Source organism: Mustela nivalis (assembly GCF_964662115.1).
Source record: "Mustela nivalis genome assembly, chromosome: 6".
Taxonomy (NCBI): Eukaryota; Metazoa; Chordata; class Mammalia; order Carnivora; family Mustelidae; genus Mustela; species Mustela nivalis.
The window spans coordinates 90,894,935-90,918,199 of record NC_139025.1 but is presented as its reverse complement, the minus strand read 5'-3'; the positions used below and the strand labels follow the sequence as shown (position 1 = coordinate 90,918,199).

Below are 23,265 nucleotides of genomic sequence, written 5' to 3'. Positions count from 1 at the left end.
AATAGGGAGAATTAGAGTGATCATATAATTCAGAAGATGCTTGTCTTGATGCCTTAACAAGTGGGCCATGCAATGCCTTGGGCTGCAAACAATTAGTCCCGTGTGTCATAGGAGCTTGTGAGTGACAAGACCCTTTGACAGCTCCGAATGATGAACCAGTGCCCAGGAGAACAGCAAGCTAGAAACTAACTTGATTTGATACTTCTTCTTCTTTTTTTTTTTTTTTTAAAACAATGTTTCAGTGATCTATAGTACTTCAGAGTTATATTTATCTACTCTTACTGTAATGCAATTGTTTCAGAAGAAATAATGGGTGAGTTAAATAACAAGACCAGTGGCACCTTGGGATAAATAAGAACATAGGAAAATTTAAATCTTTAAGAATCCTCTATATCTACTCCTGCCATTTCTCTTAACTTCACCATAAGATTATTTTATTTTTCTACTACTTAACTTACTTGCTATTAAACTGTACTGTAGTTTGGCTTCCCATTATAGCTAATTATCATTTAATCTATACATTCCATATTTTCAGTATCAGTTTCCTAATATTAATGTCTTATATATAATGTGTTTAATTCACGGGTAGATTGAATATATAAATTATCTCAATATATCTAATAATTTAGATATATTATTATGTTATTTTCTCTCTAGTATTTCTACCATCCATCCAGTTAATTAAAATTAGAAAGTTGGCTGGGGTCCTTGGGTGGCTCAGTCAGTTAAGCAGCATCTGAGTCTTGATTTTGGCTCAGGTCATGATCTCAGAGATGTGAAATCGAGCCCTGCATTGGGTTCCATGCTCTGAGCGTGGAATCTGCTTAAGGAATCTCTCTCTCCCTCTCTCTCTGCTCCTCCATAGTACTCTCTCTCTGTCTCTCTCACAAATGAAAAATAAAATAAAATTAGAAACTTGGAGTCATTCTTAATTTTTCCTCTCACTTCCCATTTAATAGCTAATCAACCTATGTTCTTTTTATATCTCTTAAATATCTTATAAAGGTGTCCAGTTCATAAGGGCTAATTATTTCTGTGGACCCAGAGCCATATATTGTCTTGCTGAGACCAGAACCTGGGTCTTCCGAGTCCTGGTAGGGCTGTCTCTCTGATCTACTATGACAGTTTTAGAGAAGGGGTTTTGTTTTAGTTCTAATCTGTCTCAATAAAATATTAATATATACTAATGTAATAAACTATTAGAAAAAAATTCCCTATACACATTACCAAAAAAGGAGAGCTAGTATTAGTATACATTGAAGACTACTAATATTACCTATGACACCTAGCTCTAGATTTATCATTCTTATACTTTATGGAAGAACTAGGTAAATATTTGCCATGTTGCTTTCTTTTTCCTCCTATCTCAATAGAAACTTTGGCCCCCCATCTGCTCAGGTTGATCTCTCAGCCTGTGCTAGTGCTCTTAACTGCCTTTGCCTCCTCAGGAGTCCTGCTTCAAAAATCTTGCTGTTTCAGAGTGCCTGGCTGATTCAGTTGGTAGAGTATGTGACTCTTGATTTTGGGGTTGTGAGTTCAGGCCTCACATTTCACATATGGCTTACTTTAAAAAATAATAAAATAAAATAACAATTTAAAATCTTACCCTTTCTCTTCACTATGGAACACTGCCCCTACCCCCTCCACTTGCTTTTTTCCATTAGCCTGTAAATATTCTTAGGTCTCTTCCAATTCAAGAAGCAGAGCCAAACAAACAAAAATGAATGAAACAAACAAAAACCCTAAACTAAGAAAATTTCCTTGCCCCCCTTCCCCTCCTTTCTAAATGCAGTGAAGCCTCTCATCTTTAGCCAAGCTACTTCCAGGGCAAACCAGTGCCTGGGCTTTCTTCACCACCTGACCACCTTGTACTTCTCAACCCACTGTAGCTTCTGCCCTTCTTGCACCATGATTACCATCACCTCTGCTTCAACAGAACAAATGAATATTTTTTCATGATTAAGCTCCCTCTTTTGTGGAATTCATGGTTGACCATTCATTTATTTACTAAATCATTATTCAATTCTTTCTATGGGCCAGGCACTGTAGTAGGTGCAAAGGAGACACAGTGGTGAGGAAAATTTGAAGAAATAGATTTGGGTAATACTATGGTTTCCTGGTTTTCTTTCAACATGTTTGGTCTTTTTTCCCCATTCCCTTTGTGGGCTCTTCTGCTTACCCTTTCAATACTGCTATAACAAATAATAAATGTTGGCTAAATATTACAGTGGTCTTCCTGGGGACCCCACTCACGTGTCTAAACATTTACATGCACGGTGAATACAGGGATACTTTACTCAGCTCTCCTTCCAGGAAGGACTGAAGACCCAGCTCTACTGAGTGCAGTCAATATAGAGTCTCCAACCGCTGGTTCTACTGGTTCAGCCTCAGCTGAGTTGCCTTGCCAAGGTCAAGGTCATGCATTTCCTCGTGGGACAAAATCTAATGGCTGAGCGGGGGTGAATATAAAGATCTGACTGTTCTGGCCAGAGGAGAAAGTAAGTTATGCAAGATGAATCTGGAAACCTTGATCCACAAAAAATGAGGAATACCATCAGAGAATCTGATGCCAAGCTAAGCGACTTTCACTGGCCAAAAATGGGACAATAATAATGGTGGGGATGCCTGGGTGGCTCAGACAGTTAAGTGTCTGCCTTTGCCTCAGTCATAATCCTGGGGTCCTGGGATTGAGTCCCACATTGGGCTCCCTCTCCCCCTTCCTGTCACTCCCCCTGCTGAGCCCTCTCTCTCTGTCAAATAAGTAAAATCTAAAAAAAAAAAAAAGCAATGACTAAAACACATCAAGTAAAAAATCCATGAGTTCATAGAAATACCGAAGGAAATCCACAAAACCTCACTGATTTTCTTTGAAGAATGCTGGGAAAGCAACTCTTTATTTAAAAAAAAATAGTACATGGAATATTTAACCTGCCTTTTCAGTACAAGCTAGACCTCAGTATAACCAAACAGTTGATGAAAAAAAGTTTCACCTTATGGAAGCATCCCATATTGCTTCTATAAATAAGTGGCAGAATTATAGTATCATTATTGTTTTGCTATCTCTTTATGAAATAATGCATCTAGGAAAAGATTGTGTAAAAAAAAACCTACAGAAAGAGCTTACTTACAAGTACTAGTGCAAAAAATAATAAAATATTAGCAAACAGAATCCCACTGTTAAAGAATCATGTATGTCTACAGAAGATTTATGCCAGAAATATAAGAATGGTTCAATATTAGGATGAGGTTAGTATTTTTCATCATATTATAAATCTGAGAAAAATAATGATCCTCTCCACAGACTCTGAAAAGTCAGTTGACAAAATTAAACACCTATTCTTTTAAAAATATGTAATCCAAAAGGAATCAAGAGACACTTCATTAACTTAATAAAATAGATATATCTCAGCGTGAAAGCCAACGTCTAACTTAATTGGGAGATCTGGGGATATTTCCTAAAGTCAGATACCAAGACAAAGATTCCCACCATCATATTCAATGGCTCAGGACATTATACAACCCAATTATATAAAAGAAAGTGGTTATATAAGATTATAATAGTTATGTGTTACATAAGAAATTACATAATTGAATTGTATAAGAGAAAGGCATAAGATTGTATAAGAGGTAGGTATAAAAATTGTAAAGGAGAATGCAGAACTATACTATTTGCAGATGATGTGATTATATGTCTAGAAAACCGAAGAAATTCAGCTAAAAAACTACAATATACAGTAGGATAGTTTAGGAAGATAGCTGATGTTAACATTCTATGCTAAAAAAGAAATGCAATATTCATGTATAAAAAACAGAAGATATAATTGAAGAAGAGACTTATTAAAATAGTAGCAAAAAAGGTTAAATATTTAGAAATAAACTCAACAAGAAAATGTGAGAGACCCATATGAACAGATCCTCCTGATACACAGAAAAGTACACTTGGAACAAATGTAAAGACAAATTATGTGCTTGGGAAAGTTCAAGAACAGATAGATGAGGTAACAGCATCCCCGGGTTTTTGTTGGTCTTTCCCACTCCCCCAAATTACAGGTACTAATTCTAAAGTTCATTTAGGAAAACAAAGAAGCAAGGGTCACCAGAGGAGGTCAGTGCGGGGGGAGGCTATCCCTATCAGATACTGAAACAAACTTTAAAGCTTTAAGAGTTGTGTCATTCTGCCATATAAAAGAGACTCAAAATACCTACAAAAATTTAGTGTGTGATAAAAGTGGCACCTCAAATCAATGGGAGTACTTAATAAATGTAATTGTTAATTACATTCACTAATTAAGGTAAGACTTAATAAATGAGAGTAGCCATGTGGAGAAATAAAGAGTTCTATACTTCACCCTGTTTATCAGACTAAAACACCAGATGGATCAAATCTTTAAATGTTAAAAAACCCCAAACCATGAAAGTTCTAGAAGAAAACACAAATTCCTTTATAAATGTGAAGTGTGAAAGGCCTTCTAAATATTGCAAGTGATGATGATGTTAGCAGCTAGCACTTCTACAGCGTGTACTATGTGTGAGACACTGTTCTAAGAGCTTCCCATGTATTTACTGATATAACCTTCATAACCACCATACGAAGTAGGTGCTATTATTACCTCCATGCGAACATAAGCCCCACACGAGGCTGAACAGCATCATATGTGCCCTATGGGAACCACAACATACTTCAGAGATTCAAAAGAGGAAGAAATATATGGTAGGGGAAATGAAAAATGGTTTAATGGCCGCAGCAGAATCTGAGGGAGACCCAAAAAGATGTAAGGTGAGAAGAAATAGGGTGAAAAGACTGTATCAATCCTAATTCAATCAGCATGGGTCCATTTAAGAACTTGAGATCTAATTCAGTGTTGTGATCTTATACTTAAGAGGCCTGAATGAGGTAGCTAGTGAGTGACTATTTTGGAAAGGTCAAACATCACCCAGAGGTTTCAGTTTTATAGGAACTCAAGGCTGGTGAGCAGGTGAGTTTTGTAGCTGCTGAAAGCCTTGAACGTCAGGGAATGTTTGTAAGGAGCACCACTTTAGTAGTCTGCGCTAGACCACGGTGATGGTCAACTCTCCGCAGGCTAGCATTGCACCAGACTGTGTAAAAGAATTATTGAGGCAGTTAGGGTCTTTTCAGTGTCGCTACCGCATGGTGAGGGCAGAAATATTTTTATTATGCATATCATCCATGTTCACGACATATGTGGCCCAGATGCTTGTTCTGCTCCATGGCCCACACATCTCTTTAATGAAGAATGTTCTCGATGGCTTTCTTTGAGGAGAATGAGGATCTGGTCCACTGGGAGTCTTAGGACTTTTTAATCTTATATGATGAACTGTTTTACAAAAGGGATCAGCAAATTGGAAACTGGAAAGATTTTTGCAGAGAGAGACAACGTGAATGTTATTTTTGTTTGTGCTCCATTATGCCTTTTAAAATCACATTATTCTTTTTGAGGTGTCAGAGAGCATGATAGATTCAGAATTATAACTGGAGAAGAAAATCAGGAACATTTTTTGGTATCATATGGTGCAACTTAATAACAGTAAAAACAAAAGGTAGGTTTGAGAAGAGCAATAAGAGAAAATTTCCTTAGCTATTTGAACTAGTGATATGCAATGAAAATGTGTATGAAGCCTTTTAAGAATCTCATTTGGTTTCCAAACAGTATCTGCCAATAGCGAAGTACAGAACAACTTCACAGTGGTTATTCCTAATAAACACTTACAAACTTTAGAAAACTATTTGCTCACGGATTGTGGCAGTTTTGAACTAATATAATGTCTGGAAGGCAGAGCATGTATTGTAAGTTTTATACAACACCCTTAGATATCTTCTTACAGTAAACAGCAGTCAAATGTAGCTGTCATTCCTACCTAAATACACAAGCTTGTGCTAATGAATATGTCCTAGGGCTGGTACCTGGGATATCATTGTATTCACTCAAAAGAACAAAAATAATAACAAAGGTTTGGATGCTCCTTGAGAAAACTGTGATTTATTAAAAGATGAGGATTATGAAGATTACTGTTTCTGTTAAGAGTCAGAAAGAAAACAGAAGCTTCTTTTTTTTTTTTCTAGTTTACATTTCTGGCTCCAAAATGATGATTTCTTTTTTAAGGCTTTGAAGATATTCAGAACATTGTGTCAATTACTACATCTTTTGTAAGTTTAGTGTTTGATTGCCTTCTCTCTCTCCTGCTCTCCCAAGACCATGAAAGCAAAAGAGAAATACAGTCAAACATCAGAATGTAATGAGAAAAAGAGAAGTAAAAAATGTAGATGATTAGCTTGAGTTACTCAACTTTAACCCATGGGAATGGATTTTACTTCCTAGTAACCAATATTTCTAGTAATTCATGTTATGATTGCTTTGAGCTTCTGGATCTATGATGCTCCTTTAGCTTAAATTAAAGGATTATCTACAAAACTAGGTCTGTCGCAGTGTTTTAAAAATGTAATGGGCATTTAAAACACCTGGGATTATATTAAAATGAAGATTCTGATTCAGTAGGTCTGGGGTGTGGCCTGAGTATTTTTATTTTATTTTCAAGATTTTCTTCATTTATTTGACAGAGAGAGACACACAGAGAGAGGGAACACAAGCAGGGGGATCAGGAGAGGGAGAAGCAGGCTCCCCATTAAGCAGGGAGCCTGATATGGGGCTGAAGCCCAGAGCCCTGGGATCATGACCTGAGCTAAAGTCAGATGCTTAAAAACTGAGCCACCCAGGCACTCCCTGAGTCTTTATTTTTAATAAGTTCCCCAGTACAGCTGCTACTTGTGGTCTGTGGACCACATCTGGAGTAGCAGGCATCTAGATTTGAGAGTTCTTTGAAATACTTCAAGAAAGAAGAGTTTGGTGGCTAATAAGAATCAGTGCATACTATCCCATCCTCCTGGAGAGTCACAGTTTACATTAGCATATTAAGAGCTCTGAAAACTCAAGATTCTGTGGAAAGAAAATATGTTTAGCTTTATCCCAGTGAGTGACTTAAGTGGAAAAATACCATAAAATTTCTCCTTCCACTTTCTTTTTTGGTAGCATATTAAAATCTAGGGGAGTTTCAGTTTTGGGGATACACACTTTAGGAGACACCTGTCCAAAGAAGAGTGCAGCTTTCTTAACTTATTACTCCAAAATCTATCTCCTCAGAGAAATCATAATATTACATTTTTGAGGTGAGAGGAAGGAGTAAGAAATGGCGGGCTTAGTTGCATATCGTGAGAAGAGTATCATTTGTTTTTTTTAAAAAGTATATTAACTCTTCTAAGATTTGGCTTTGGCAGGGCAGAAAAAAATGCAGCCATGACTAGTATGTTTCTTTCACAATTATAAAAGTTATTCCAATAGAGGGGTTGGCCACCATGGCCCTCATGGCCAATTGACGTAAGGAGCTAAGAATAGATTTTATTATTATATTTTAATGTTTCAAATGGTTGAGAAAACCTAAAAGAAGTAGCGTATTTCATGATGTAAACATTATGTGAAATTCAAATTTCAATGTCCACAAGTAAAGTTTGTCCTGCCCATCCATTTGTGTTGAGTACAGCTGCTGTCATTATGTGAAAGAAGGCTAAGTCATTGCAGCTGAGACCAGATGGCCTGCCAAGTAAGATACTAGCTATTCCGTTCTCTACAGCAAAGATCTGCCAGCCCCCGCCGTGACAGACCTAAAGAACATGGGTTTAAAAAGAGCTAAGGGTAGAAGGCACATGTGTATTTGATGTATTATTTTTCTCCTGTCTTTCAATATTTAAAATTGGAAATAGTTTGCTGTCTAAGCATCAGTAGAAGTAGGCCCTATCTTTTGTTTAGTAATGTTTTTAAACTAAAAAACAAAAACAAAAACCCACCAAAGGCAGAGCTGGTATTTGCACTTACAACTATTTCTCGTGGTTTAATACCAAATATGAATTTATATTGGGAACCACACTGTTGATGTCATTGCGGCATCCTTCTAAGAAGTATAGAGCTGGTGAATTGGAAGGCCTCTGGTTCTGCAGAGCATCATCATAGGAACTGGGGAGGCAGAAGAGCTCTGTAAGAGAGAGGAAGAAAAACGTGGGCAGTCCTGGAGGGAAGAAGGTGGGAGAGAGAGAGAGAGATGGAGAGAGAATATGAATAAATGGAGGATTATGAGTAGCTTAATGTGAGCCCCTTTAGAGAGGCCCTCAAACCTTCAAAAAATCTGTAGATTACATGAATGCTTGATGCAGGGGATCTGATTATGAAAACCTGGAGAGTGAAACTGAGGTTTTCAGTTTAGGTGAGGCAGAGCTGGAACCTAAGGGACAAAGAAAGACAGGGGAATTAACAGAAAAATTTGAGAAGGCACTGGGATGTCGAAGGTGTATAATTGAGTGGTTCAAGTCAATGTTACCTAGCTCTCCAGAGGAAGGAATATGCAACTGGTATCTGACTTGAATAATCAAAAAATATTTGTTGAATGGTGAGTTTGTCCCAGTTACTTAACTATGTTCAGTTTCCTACTTTCAGCTGCTGAATGGGGCCAAGGAACTTACTTCTCGGTGCTTCTCTGAGGCTCAAATGAGATCATTCATATGAAGCTTGTAGCCCTGTACCTGGCAGGTAGTATGACCGCCACCATTACTTTTATTTCATCATTCTCAACCCCCTCTCAAGCACATAGTAGGTGCTCACACAATATTTGTTGCACATATAAAATAGAAATATTTTCCCTCCGTGATGAAGGTGTGGAACAAGGTATACCTTTAAAAAGTGCTGTGCTTTTACATTTTGATTAGGACTGAAAGGAACACCAATCAGACAAATTGCCTGAACTGTTATGAAATTGGGATTATCATAGTAGTAAGTTCCTTTTACTTACAGTAGCCTTAACATTATCAAACCTATGAGGCCCTGGAGACACATTGGCCCTACACTGTTGTAAGATATCGTGCAGAAACATCACAGACCATTGGTGATTATAATCAGACAGTCACAAGTTTGATTGAGACAAAGAGGCAAAGAAGACAGCAGGAAAAAAAAAATCTATTCACTTTTGAAAAATGTGAATAAGGGAGCCACATGAGGAAAACGTTCTTTTTTCCTCAGAGTATTTCAGAAAACTGAATCATCTACCACTGGCGGCTTCTTCCTTTTCCATGTGAAGGTGTGCCAAGATCAAAATGGCAAATGGACCTTCAGCTCTGGCCTGTCTATGACCTTCAGCAGGGGTTAATTGAGATGGAAAAGAAAAAGTACCCGATCTTCTCTTGCATGATTACAGTGCACATTCCCATCCCTTTTTGCATCATTATAAAGTATTAGAGCTAACCATAAAAAAGGACTGGATTTATGAAACTCCTCATAATTCAAACAAGAGCCAGAGAACTATAAAATTTGAATCCAGATTTTCTCTTACGGTGTGTGTGTGTGTAGTGCGGTTTTTGAAGCATGTTCACTTACATTACCTCATTTGATTCTCCTAACAGCCCTACGAGGCAAGCAAGCATAATTGCCCTCCATTTTTATGGAGGAGCATATTGAAACTCTGAGAGATTTAAGGTTTCATCCACTTTTGCCTGGTTAGAACGTGCCAGAGATGGGTCTGTGGATTCTGGGTCCGCTGCTCTTGTTGCCACGGGCCACGTGTCTCTGGGGTAAGGGAGACAATGCAGCTCCAAGCCATGCGTGGTGCCAGCCAAGGGCTTGGTCTTCCTTATGTGAAACACATGCTGAGATGACATTTGTCACGTTTGAATGTGGTAAAGGTGACACTCCACTGGAGGAGGCTAGGTGATGTGCATAAGGGAGGTAAGCACACATGGAATTTAATCTTGCTTGAATCAGGCATTCTTCCATGGGAAAAGAGCTATTTTATGAGGCATGACTATTACTTTACATCACATCATATTTGTTTCACCAAAGATAAATCGGACGTGTACCAGTTTTTAAATGTTTATACTTTCTGGGCATAGTTTGAAGTATCTCAAATAAAACTCACCTTGAAAATTCTTATATTCTAGAACCATTTCTCTTTTTTGAGAGAGACGGAGCAAATTGGTATCTGACCAAGGTCCCTGCCACAGGCTAACACTGAAATCATTTTGTCTTCCTTCATGACCGATGACATTCACATTGGAGAAATAAAGGGAATCCTGAATGCTTACTAATTCTTAGATTCTCTCTTATACAAACCCAGCCCAGATTTAAGGAAACCATAACCCTTCTTTCATATTAAATATGAAATGTAGTCAAGATTTCTTTAAAAACACAATTAAACACACACACACACACACACACACACACACGGATTTGTGGGGCTCAACTTTCAGACCTGTTTCTGTCATATGTTGTACAAAAGGAAGTAGAACATATGAATGACCAAATTGAAATGGTTTGGGGAAGCTATTTTTAGAGGATAAGAAACATTTGAAAGCATAAGCTAAATGTTTCCTTTTTAAAAACATCTGGAATTTTATCATTTAAATCCTCTTATTTGAAGTAGTATGACATGTGAGAAGAGTTGTAATATTATCTTCTTTGGAGTTTAAGGTTAAAACATCTCCATTGAACTTTCAGCCTGTGTGTGCACATGGGTCTGTCTGTGTGTGACTGGGGCATAGGCAGAACAGGGCAGAGTGGGGCACATGTTATTAAGTGAGATACAGAGGAAGAAATAAAGACGAGGGAATGCAAATTCATTCAAGTTGGTTGAGAAAGGCTCTGTTGCTACTATTGTTTTGATTGGATTCGTGGATTATTTGCCTTGATCTGATTATTCTTTTTGCCTTTTGCCCTACTGCTATTTAAAATCTGATGCCCAGGGAAGCCCCCGTAGGCCATGGATAAAGAAACGCAATTTTGTAGGTGCTCTATGTTTGTGGAAAATGGGTGATCATCTAGACGTATATAAGAGAGATGTGTATCACAGAGTTAAAGCTTTCTAAGCATCACAGCTTAGAATTAATGCCCAGTTTATAGGACCTGATTAGGTATATTTTACTGGAGAAAACACATCTTTAAACCATATTTCGGTGATTTCAAAACATTATCTTCTGAAGCATTTGACAGACACACTGTAATTTTGGATGGATCTTGATTACCCAGAATCATTACACAATCTGTTTCAGAAAAAGAGATTCAATGGCATGATATGGGACTTAGGCAAGAAGGGTGAGTACACATAGTTCAGCCTTAAACATATCTGGGAATGTTTCTGATGGTATTTGTTTACCAAAGTTACCTATTAACTTTTCAGATAATGGTGCTTCTAATTTTCCTGTTTCAACATGTAAATCTTCCAAATTAATGAAGAAGACCAAAGTGATTTACAAAAAACATGTGCCCAAGGCACCACTACACCCTATGTTAAAGTCAGGACTTCACACCATAAATATCTTATTGGCTGTTTACAATTTTAAGATGATATAATGCAGCGATTTCTTATCTTAGGTGCATGAACTTTCTTTTCAAAGTTGTATGTAAGTATATAAAATTGTGTGTGTGTGTGTGTGTCTACCATAGCTTTCATTAGATTCTCAAAGAAATCCATGACCACTCCTATCCCCTCAAAGTTAAGAACCATTGATAATAAATAAGCAGACAAGTTATATGAGACTTAAAACATAAGGCTTTAGAGACCACGCTTTAGGACTCATTTCCTTTATTTCCTGCCTCTTCTTTTAATCCTGTGCAATATGCCTCGGCATGGGGGTTCGCTCTTGGTCTTGGACCCCTATGAATGCACAATCAAGTTAAGGAGAAGACATAAGGGATGGATGCTTCTACCGAATGCCTGCTTCTTAATTATGAATAAGGCATCCATCCTAAATCTTAGTTGCTATTCCTGCTTTTGTGAACTAGTTAGACAGTGAACAGAGGAATTAAAAAGTTTTCTTCTTCACTCTTGTCTTTAAACTAAGAGCCTAGAGCAAGCCAGTTTCCTGAATTTTAGGCCTTGACATGGAGTTACAGGGCTGAGTACTCAAAAGCACCTCCTGAGAAGGATTCCACATCCATCCAGCAAAATAAATAAATAAATAAATAAATAAAAAACCCTTATCAGGGGTTTATAATCATTTATAATCTCTTTGCTTTTCTTATTAAAAAGCAAAAACAAAACCAAAAAACTTTCACTTTAAGTCTTAGGATCCCTATATAATAATTAAATACCACCATCTTCCAACCAGGCAGGAAGAGAAGAGAATATTTGATGTTGCCTGAAGACCAAATGTGACACCTGCTTGTTTTCTGTACTTCTACAGTATCCAATTCTTTATTTGTATGTTTCCAGTTTTCATCCTGACTCCTCTCTACAGGAGATAGAAGGGCAGAATTTTTTTTAAAAGAGGGGTGAGACGAAAAGGCCACATTTCAAATGGACTAAGATCTCTAATTTTTATATCTTGATTGGACAGTATATGTGTTTTTTTTTCTTGGATTTGTTTGATTGGTATTTGAATTGCTACCTTTACCATGGTCTCAATAAAACTGAATTTACTTGTGATTTCATGGAATTATGGAGTTCTATGCATGTACCAAATATAACCCGATTCACTTAAAATAAACCTCCTTGGATGAATAGCATATTTTTCCGAACATTCTTATAACAGGTTGTTTTGAAACTCAAAAGTACCAATGTTAATAACATCCATAATTATTTCTCTACAACTTATGCTGTTATGTATTATGTAAGAAAAACTGGTAAAAAGAATTTAAAAAATAGAGTCCTCAACTTGAATTAAATAAGTGAGAGATAGAAAAAATTATAGTACTTATGTTGGGAAAGCTATTTTTCAGCTGTTGAGTTTTTAGTTACGGCACGATGGAGAAAAAAGTTGAACGCCTACATACCAGCATACACAATGGGTTTCTGTGAGGGAAATTGGTTTTAGCAAAAGACGACTGGAAATGATTTTTTAGAAATCCTTTTTCTCTACTTCTATCTTATTCACCAAGCCAAACCCTCACCCTCTTCAAGTCCAACTCCACCTACTTGCTGCCCACACCAAACAGGAATGGTGGTTGGGAAAACACACTGGCTGACTTCATTTTAATAGAGAAATGCTCACTGCTCGCATCTTAGGTTTATATTTCCTGGCCTTAAATGGGCCTTCAAGAATCCTAGTACATTGACCTGGTCATTTGCTCTTCTATTTTCTAAGCTAACGTGTTCACACTCACACTGTTTCCTTTGTCCTCTAACTGCTAATACTTCCCCCTCCTCTTCACTCCCAGCTAATAATCTTGCCTCTTACATTCAAACTTGAGAAAGCAGAAGAGAATCACTTTATCTTCCTGCTACAAAATCTGCCTCCGTGTATCCACCCTGCCTTCTCTTCCTTTACACTGGGGAACCTCGTCCCATGGAAGGCTGACCTTTTTACTTGCACAAGGATCCCATTTCTTCCCGACCTTTCCAGGATTTCACTGTACAATTATCTTACCTTTCTCTTGTATCTTAAGTTTCTGTTTTTCTACTCAATCATTCCCAATCAACACACATACGAACTGTAATATCTCCCATCAATAAAATACTTCTCTCTAGACCATACATCCCCACTGTCTGTTGCCCCATTACTTTGTTTTGCAGTTAAACCTTTGAAAGGCTCTGTGTCTTTCCATATTAACCTCTTCACTGCCTTTTTATTCCTAACCCACTCCATTCGGGCTGTTTTCTCCATTGCTCCACAGAAACCATTCTGGTTTCGATTCCCAGAATTCTCCATCCAGCTAAATCCAGTGGTTGGTTCTTTGTTTTCATTTTACTTGACTAACCAACAGAATTTGACACAGGTACACTGTCTCCTTTTCTTGAAACATGTTCTTTCCTTGGTTTCTGACATACCATGTTCTGTTAGCATTGCTGTTACCTCAGAGACCTCTCCCTAGTCTCCTTTGCTGAATCTGACAACTTTTTCATTTCTAAAGGAAGTCCCAGTCCTTAATGTTTTTTCTTTGCCTTCAACTCTCTATGTGTTTTCATCTCTTTTGTGGTTTAAAATCTAAATGCTGTATGCCTTCCCAATTTTTATCCTCTGTCTTCAAACCCTTCCTGAGGTCTACACTCAAGTATGCTCAACATCACGGGAATGATTGACAGAGATACCAACTTCTGCAGTAAAGGAAAGCAGAAAAATGGCCAAAACCATACTTCCTTTTTGAGAATTAAATGTTTGTATCCTTCCCCATGAAATTAATACATCGAACCCTTAAGCCCCAGTTTGGTAATGTTTGGAGAAGGTCTTTTGGAAGGTAATTATGATTCGATGACATTATGAGGGTGGGGCCTTGGTCTGATGGCATTGGTGCCCTTTTAAGAGACACTAAAATGCTTCTTCTCTCTCCACCATGTGAGGACACGGTGAGAAGACAGCCATCTTTGCGCCAGGAAGAGGGCTGTCTCCAGAAAGAAAATCAGCTGGCACTTTGATCTTAGACTTTCCAGTCTCTAGAAGTTTTTGTTTAAGTTTAAGCCCAGTCCTAGTATTTTCTTACAGCAGACTGAGCTGATTAACACAGCTTTGCCTTCCAACCTGCTCCTCCTCAGGCTACCCCATTTGATAAGTGGCATTAGTATGTATCCACTTGCTCAGACTGACAGGAGCATGCTTGACTCTTTCTTTCCCCGCATTCCTCATCCAAATCCTATCAGGATTCCAAGTTCCTCACCCAACTCCTATCACATTCCTCACCAACCAATCCTAGAAAATCTTTCTTCCTTTGAAATGTATCCTGAATTTTGATACTTCTCTGCATATCAGCTAATAAGTTGCCCAAGGCACTTACATTTCTCTCACATACTTTGGCCAAGTTTTCTAATGCGTCTTCCTGTTTTCTACTCTTCCATACCCCCATCCCTAGCTTCTACCCAATATTCTCTATATAGCAGCCAGAGATATCTTTTAGAATGAAAAGTCAGAAAATGTCACTTCCTCTGCTTTGAAACTTCTGTGGCTCCCCAGGACGTTCAGAATGAAGTCCAGTGATCTAAGTGTGACTAAAGGTCCTCCATAATCCAGTCACTGTTTGTGTCTCCATCTTATTTCCTGTCCAATTTTGTGTTTATTTGCTTTGCTCTGGCTATATTGGCTGGTTCTAAATATACCACTCTTGGTCTTGCCTTGGGGCTTTTGGAGCAGTTGTTCCTTCTGAAAGACTCTTCTCCCAGAGCGTAGCAATGTTCATTCCCTGACTTCATCCAGGTTTTTGTTCAAATGGCACCTCTTTGCAAGGTTTCCCTTGAGCTTTGTATCTAAAACAGTCACTATCCAAGTTAGGTAATGTATTTGCCAGATGAAGAATTCATATCATTTCGTTAGCAGATTTTGTAAATCAAATGTTTTAAAAGATTTACACCCAGTTAGAAAATATATTCATTCAAAAAAACTCAAGTAAAATCCTACTATTGTTCCTGCTGGGTGTTAAGGATAAGTAGAACATACCAAAAAAGTTGCCTAACTTTATGAAAATTACATGAAATTCCTCCATGGAAAAGCAAATTATAAAAAAGAGGGGAAAATGACAAATAGACCTCAGAGGTGTGTATCCTCCCCACTAATCAGAAAAATTTTTAAAATTTAAAATAAGGTACCATTTCTTGCCTATCAAACTGGCAAAGAATTTTGAAAAACCAGTAAGCCTAGCAGCTCCTTCACAACTGGAGAGAGGATATAGTTAAAATGGAAATTTAGAAAAAAAAAATGGAAATTTAGTGGTATGTATGAAAATTCTTTAAACAGTTTTCATTCTTTGACCAAGATGTTCCATTTAGAGAAATTTATAAAAAGAAAATAATCAAATAGGTGCAAAAAGCTACAGATAAGAATGTTCATGGCATCATTATTTACAACAACAAAAAATTGGGACTGACCTAATTTTCCAATAGTAAAGATTTGGTTCAATGCACTTTGCTATATGCATATGATAGAACACTATGCATTCAGCCTATTAAAAAGGAAGTGTACAATATAGTTCATGTCCTGGGGAAGTGTTCATGAAATGGTATGTGAAAACAATGAGGTTAGAAAGTAGAATGTTCAGTGTAATTGAAATTTATTTTGAATTGTTCCAATATTGCAGTGAATACCCATATTTTACTTCTAAAATAAAAACTATGTAAAAACAAAACAAAATAAAATAAAATAGCCACTACTCTGTCTTTCTCCCTTGCCCTGCTCTATTTGTCTCTATTGCACTTTGCTTTATCAACTTTCTCTTTCATCAGAATGTAAGCTCCAAGATCTTTTGTCTTGTTTCCCACTGGATCCCCAATGCCCAGAAGAACCTCCACTAAAGAGCAGATACTCAGTACATACATTTTGAATGAATGAATGAATGTATGTGTTGAGTGAATGAAGTTTTAAAATAAGATTTAAGATACTTAAATCTTGAATAAGATTTAAGATACATTTATATGTTTATAAATTTTAAGTTCTGAAATCTGTTTCCGATAAGTGTTTTTTGAATGAGGAGAAGGGGAAAAACAAAACCAAACCCAGCCCTGAACAAGTGGTACAATCGTCAGGGTTAGTTCTTTGTAAATCAAGATTTCTAAGTGGCAAAGTTTGGAGGTATCAGACGAGCTTACAACCATGCTTACAGCACTGATGATGAAGTAAGCAGAGAAAACAAACGTGCTTTTTTGGATCCTTGAGTGAGAAGCAAAGTGGAAGGGGTCGGTTCTACTGTGCCAACCATAATCTTCTCACCTCTGTGCCTTTGGAACCATAGTTAGAACGTCGTACTTGGGCTTTCCTGAAGACGACTGAGGCTGCTAATGACTCCAGCAGAGAAGACCGGTCTTCTCCCTTTCTCTTGGCTTTTGGCTTTCCAGAGGACACCAGCTTCACTGCCATTTATATTCCTTCAAGCTCCATTCCAACACTGCCATCACCCCTCAGGAAGCTCATGCAACATCCCCAAATTGTAATCTCTCATCCTCCATTCTTAACCAGGCTTGACATTCTAGAATGAATATAACACCATCTCTGAAATAAAATAATAAGATGGGTTTAAAATATTAATTTGAAGAAACAGCCAGGACTTTCCACTCAGGTGTGAAAATGTCCTGACGCAAATAGAATAAACTGAAGCGCGCTTGATTTAATAAGCCGTGGATCTACAAGTTATGCTGAGCAGCTTACCCAGTCACAGTCTTCAGTACATCTCTGGGCACTGCCTGGATATAATTGGGAATAAGAATAAGTAGCAAGCACCAAAATATTAAATCTAAATTAGTCAGCCGTTCAAATGAGCAAACCCTTTGTGGACCATATTGGTCATGAAACTGCACATCACCACCCGCCAATGACATCCTAGGACAAATGCTCAGAACGCCTAATTTTTTTCCATGGTTGCTAGGTTGGCCTTGAGCAGCAAAAGGCAACTGGATTTATTTTGTTCTGGCAGCAGCTCAGCGGGAACATAAACTAGCAATGCTAGGGAACAGAAGGTCTACACAGAAAAGGAAGCTCCACTCATATACTATACTAAACCCTCAAATGCCAACTACGCTTAAACTAGAAGCAATGTAAGTGGTAAACACTAACATTTTCAAAGAGCTGTCTAATATTCATGGCGGAATCTATAAAAGGTGACTTTGAATAATCCCTTCCCAGCAAACCTGTAAAAGTTTTATAAAATATGCTGCAAAAATGACTCACAGTAGATGTAATTACTGTGCAACCTTGGAAACTGATGTAAAAAATTCAGCTGCCAGCATGTTAACAGCCACCTAATATATGGGTTGTTTGATTGGACTCTTTGGGCAAAACTGCAGAATTCCTAACCCATTGCTGCTATATATTTTATCAGGGCCAAATTTAGCTACTTTCATTTTTTAAAATGCCATTTTCGACATCACAGTGAATCAAGTTCAGTGTTGCTTAATTGCTTGCATACATTACAATCTAATTCATTTCCCCCAACACTAATTTAACTAGTTATTATTTATTTTTATTTTTTGGAACAGCAGCAGAGTTCTGATGCCCGAACTATGAAACTTGGCAAAATCATTGCTTTCTTAACAAAAAACTGTAAGAATCAGCAGTGAAATTTCCTCCCCTATGCTGTCAGCAACTGTTTCCCAGTTTTTTTTTTTTTTTTAACGTATTCATCTTAAATTAACAGTTTGGTATAAAAATGGTTCATTGCCTGTATTCTGTTTTCAATCATAATGTAGTATTTTTGTGGGCAGGGAGAAAAGCCAAATTTTAGAAGGGTCATATGCCATATTTTCACCCTGTGCCTCATATCCATCCTTTGGCCTTGGCTGAGATGATAGAGTGTATTGTCAGTTTAACAGCTAATAACTCCAACCAAATACGTCAACCTTTGAAAGATGTCCTCTTATTACAAAATGTTCACTCTGTAGCCATCCCCATCCTAGGCTTTGGTCTATGGGCTATCACTTTTGGAAAACTGAATTAAATTGAATTGTTGCAAAATTAATTCTGTGGTAGTGTCACTATAGGCATTTGCTATTTAAATGACCTTAACAGTGAATCTTTTAGAAAAGAGCCTGTCCCCCACTCCCCATTTTTATAGTGGAATAAGTCTATCCCTTTCCCCCAAATTTACCTGTTTGGTAAGTTTACATACCTAAGATTTTCTCCCAAGTGGGGTCTATCCTAACTGCGGATAAAAGAATGGGTGATACAGAAATGCTCTACAGGCCTTCTTCTGGATTAATATTTGAGATTATGAGGATCACCCAAATAAAGCCATACAAACTGACTTGAGTCCTGAATCTAATGCCTTAATTACATGCCCCCTCATTATTTTAAGACATACTGTTAGTTGGCAGGGATTTTGTCTTATGAATCTCTGTACCTCAATAAATATTTATAAAATTGAATTCTCAGTTTTGTGCAGCTGAAACAATACTTCATATTATATGGTCACTCTGGCAGAAAACACCCTTTGATTTACTTGTAGGAAATGAAAATTAATTATACAAAAAAGGATTTCAAAAATATATAAAAGTTTGTCAAGGAGGGGAGGATACTTGCTTAGTATATCAGTAAAAGTAAAGACTTCCTGATTTTTACCATTCCAAGTTTCATAACTACAGATATTGAAGCTCAAATTCTTCTACATAATTAATTCCTGTTCTGTATAAATATACTAGTGGATGCTATGGAATTGAATTTGCCAGGACTCAACTTAGTCTTTTTTGAGGAGTAGAAGATTTTGCTCCTAGAACAGTGAAATAGAGCAATTGCCCTGAAGTTATTTTAACTACAAATAGTGCTTAAACCTTCAATTAGCTTAAACATGTTTAGCTAAGTCATTGTGATCAGTAATTAGAAGACCTGAGTCTACTTAGCCAGCTAATCTTAGTCTATAATCTTTTACCTAAATCTTAGGACTGCAACTTCACTTCAGAACTCTGTAGAGTATACAAGATTGGGAAAGCTTTGAATTGTCCAGAAGCTCCCCACAGATCAGTACAGCTCTGTGTCTACGAAGTTCAACTATTATACATCTCATCTCAAATAATTTGCAGTCTTGTAGTAACAAAAACAATCAAATTATTATCAAAACATCATTACGAGAATTTCTATATCCTGGGTTTCTTAATATACATGCTAAAACTGATAACAATGCAGAGCATTATTTCACTTTGGAAACCAGTAATTAAGAATGATCTTTCCAGTTCAAAACCATTAATCTCAGAAATGCAACATCTCACCTTGGCATCCATTACCATTTTATAAGAGTTAGAAACATGACAATGGTTCATTCCTAGGGTTGGTGCCAAAAGAACCCCAACCAACCGAATACAATACGCACACACACAAGGTGGTAAGGATGCCACAGTGCAAGAGAATGCAGAAAGAAACCCCACCTACACTTTATTCACAGTTTTTTTTTTTTTTTAAAGTACTGCTTAGATTCTGATGCTAAGAAACACAACACAAAGAATATTGGAAAGTGTCAAGACATAGAACTCTTTTTCCTAAGGGGACCCCGTCACAAGTCTCCCAGGGGGAGGAAGACCAGGTCAACCTGCTCTGTGAAGGGAGGGAGGATCCTTGTGGTTGAAAACCCAGTCACTCAAGCCCCAGGAGAGAGGAACTCAAGGGAAATAAGCATTTTGTAAAAGGCAACAGAAGGGAGATTCTGATCAGGGAAGGAAACGTTTTCTGTTGTTTTAGAAGTACTAAGGAGATGGACAAATGAAGAGTGACCATAGAAGTGAATTCCCTTTCTATTTTGGCATATGCCTGCCTTAGGGAAATCTATTTATAAAGATCAATGCTAAAACTAGACATATCTTTAAACCTGGCTTTTAAATTGTGAAGAAAACAAAAGCCTATTTATTACATGGTGTGATAGAGAGGACGCCTCAATGTGCTACCCCCCCTTTTTTTTAAAGATTTTATTTATTTATTTGACAGAGATCACAAGTAGGCAGAGAGACAGGCAGAGAGAGAGAGAGAGAGAGGAGGAAGCAGGCTTCCCACTGAGCAGAGAGCCCGACTCGGGGCTCGATCCCAGGACCCTGAGATCATGACCTGAGTTGAAGGCAGAGGCTTAACCCACTGAGCCACCCAGGTGCCCCTATGACAGGATTTTATGACTGCTGTTGTTCTCGTTTTTACAAAGCAGAAAGTTCGAATACCTGACCAACAGCTTCAAAATCAGAAATCCAGCGGCACCCAAGCTCCGAGAGTTGAAGGGAATGGATAATTTTTTAGCAGACAAGTGTTCTGAACACGTTGCACTGATAGTTTCCCCCGAGAAAAGAAGTCATCTTACCTGTTCTGCTGGCTTCCTGATAACTCCCAACTGCACAAACTGTCCAACTTCAAGGGAACTGTGGGTCAGGGAAGGAGATGGAAACCGCCAGGTGTACGGACCCTTCCGAAGGGTCACAAGGTACCACCTCTCTACCTCTCTCATACTTTCAGATGCCACCCTACGTCTATTCCTGGAGGAGTAGAACGTGGCTTTCCAAAGCTAGTTCTAATTCTGTTCCTGGAGGTGATACAGAGAAGTAAAGCCCCTGCTGTGTTTGCTGAGTGACAATGGGATATTCATAAAATAGCTCTGAGACAGGCTTTTATAGGGTCTAGTTCTGTTTTTTCACTGAGTCAGTCACTGGACAGTCTTTATTTATTACCTGCAAGGAAATGTAAGGTAGGAGAAATGCATGAAATAAAGTTGTTGTTGTTGTTGTTGTTGTTGTTTTTTAAAGATTTTACTTATTTATTTGTCAGAGAGAGAGAGAAAGCACAAGCAGGGGGAACAGCAGAGGAAGAAGCAGACCCTCTGCTGAGCAGGGAGCCTGATACAGGGAGTCGGATGCGGGCCTCAGTCTCTGGACTCCGGGATCATGACCCAAGCCGAAGGCAGTTGCCTAACCAACTGAGCCACCCATACGTCCCTTGGAATAAAGTTTTGATCTGATAATTCTTAAAATTTTATTTATAATTGAGAACCTTATGACTGATATCTTTGACTTCCAATGTTTAACACTGGAGCATGAACACTGGCCTATACTTTATTTTCTCCTGAGCCAAATGATGTTGTCTTGTAAAGGAAAAGAGTACATCTTGGTCAGAAACTTCATGAAGAAGATCACCTGACTGGTACTATATGAACTTCCGGCCTCTTGTGTCTAGGAATGTGGGTATAGTATTATTTCAGGTCCTCTTTACTGATAATTTAATGCTGCCTCTAAATTGAATGCCTATTGCCTTTTCACCAGAAAGCAGTTTTTACTGATGATAATGATGATGGTCATTAGGGCCTTCGAGACTTTTAAAAGGATCTAAGGATGAATGAATAAATAAAAACCATGATGACTCATTCTGCACCCAGTGCTATTAACTTAACACACATGGGCACAGCTCCTCTCCCTCACTAAACTGCACTATTTAAGTACATGTTACATTTCTTTTTCAAGCAAAATGAGTATAATTTATTCAAAGAATATCATAAGATTGTGGAAAGTCAGCAATTGAGTAGGCATGCTGCAAAAAGTAAATACGTTTTACCAGGTTGATTTTTTTTTTTTTTTTTTTTTTTTTGCTTTTCTAAAACTAGTCCTCATAGAACCACCACTGTATTCTATCAGGCTCTATTCCTACCCACCTAAATGAAAGGAGATTACTCTTTCCTACATTTTCATTGCCTTCTTTATTTTATGTTTTAAATATATTAAAGAATGTCATGTCGAATTTCCTTCTAGTATTGCTTCAGTGGGGGGAAAAGTGGGGATGTTAGAGCCTTACCTTTTGCATTACTAAATGAATACAGATCAATTAATATTTCATATTTATATTCATAAAAAAGTGAATGTATAGACCCTGACCTTTAATACTGGTACACAGGTACAAAGAGATATTCCGGGAAGGAATATGTAATATTTTCTCAAAAGTAAAGTTGTCACAGGGTGGTATGTTATGGCCATTAGGGTGTATTTTATTTCATAGAAGATTAAACTATAGAAAATCCCAAGTCTGGGAAAAGATTTAGTTATGCTCATTAAGCACTGAGTTGATTAGTTCAGTCTGTTTTTCTTTTTATGAGCCAATTTCAAAGCCATCGATAAGCCTCCCAATGACATTGAGTAGCCTATTCTCTATTTTTCATATACCTACTTTCCTTTTCTTCTTGGCAGCAGACACTGTAACAATGAAAGGGACATTGAACCAGAACTCAGATAACAAGGATTTTATACCTAACTGTCCACTCAGGGGCCAGGTGACCAAACATTGGATGGTGACCAGAGACACCTGTGACTTGCTCTCTTAAGAACACCACAGGGTTGGCAAAATTGTTTAGTCTGCAAAAAACAAACAAACAAACAAACAAACCAAAAAAAAAAAAAACCCACAATCACCAACAGACTTAAAGAGAAGAGAGCTACTGGAAGGTTCTGGCTTTAGACAGATTCAGTATATTAAAATTTGTATTTAAACAAAAGATAAATGAAGAGGTAGTTATTCACTTTACTTTAGAAATATCTGATATAGGAAATGATGCATTTTAAAAGCTCACTTCCATAAAGTGTTCAAAGCACAATTCAATTTGCAAATATTGAATTAAAATACACCTATAGCAAGGCCTGAGGTACTGCTGCATTTTAAAACCCACCAAGGGGCTGTGTACACAATTTAGGCTAACACGATACAGGAATAATACATCAAATTGGGATTGATTGTTCTGAATCAGATTTAGTCAGTCCTATTTACATGAGGCTGGTCCAATGAAAACCAAAACTTCCATCTGCCTAGAAAGACCGAGAACTTCCCGTTGCCATTCAAACTGGAAACAAGCCAGT

The 23,265-nt window shown here is 37.6% G+C and overlaps 1 long non-coding RNA gene across 1 annotated transcript in view; it reads right to left on the bottom strand.

The window, feature by feature from the left end:
• The window catches only part of LOC309866525, a 107,978-nt gene that overhangs the window by 50,245 nt on the left and 34,468 nt on the right, over nucleotides 1-23,265 (bottom strand). Inside the window, exons 3-4 of the long non-coding RNA XR_014312732.1 lie at nucleotides 16,682-16,960; nucleotides 15,094-15,225 (exon numbers count right to left, since the gene is read on the bottom strand). This is a non-coding gene — a long non-coding RNA (uncharacterized lncRNA). The remainder of the gene's footprint in view (nucleotides 1-15,093; nucleotides 15,226-16,681; nucleotides 16,961-23,265) is intronic.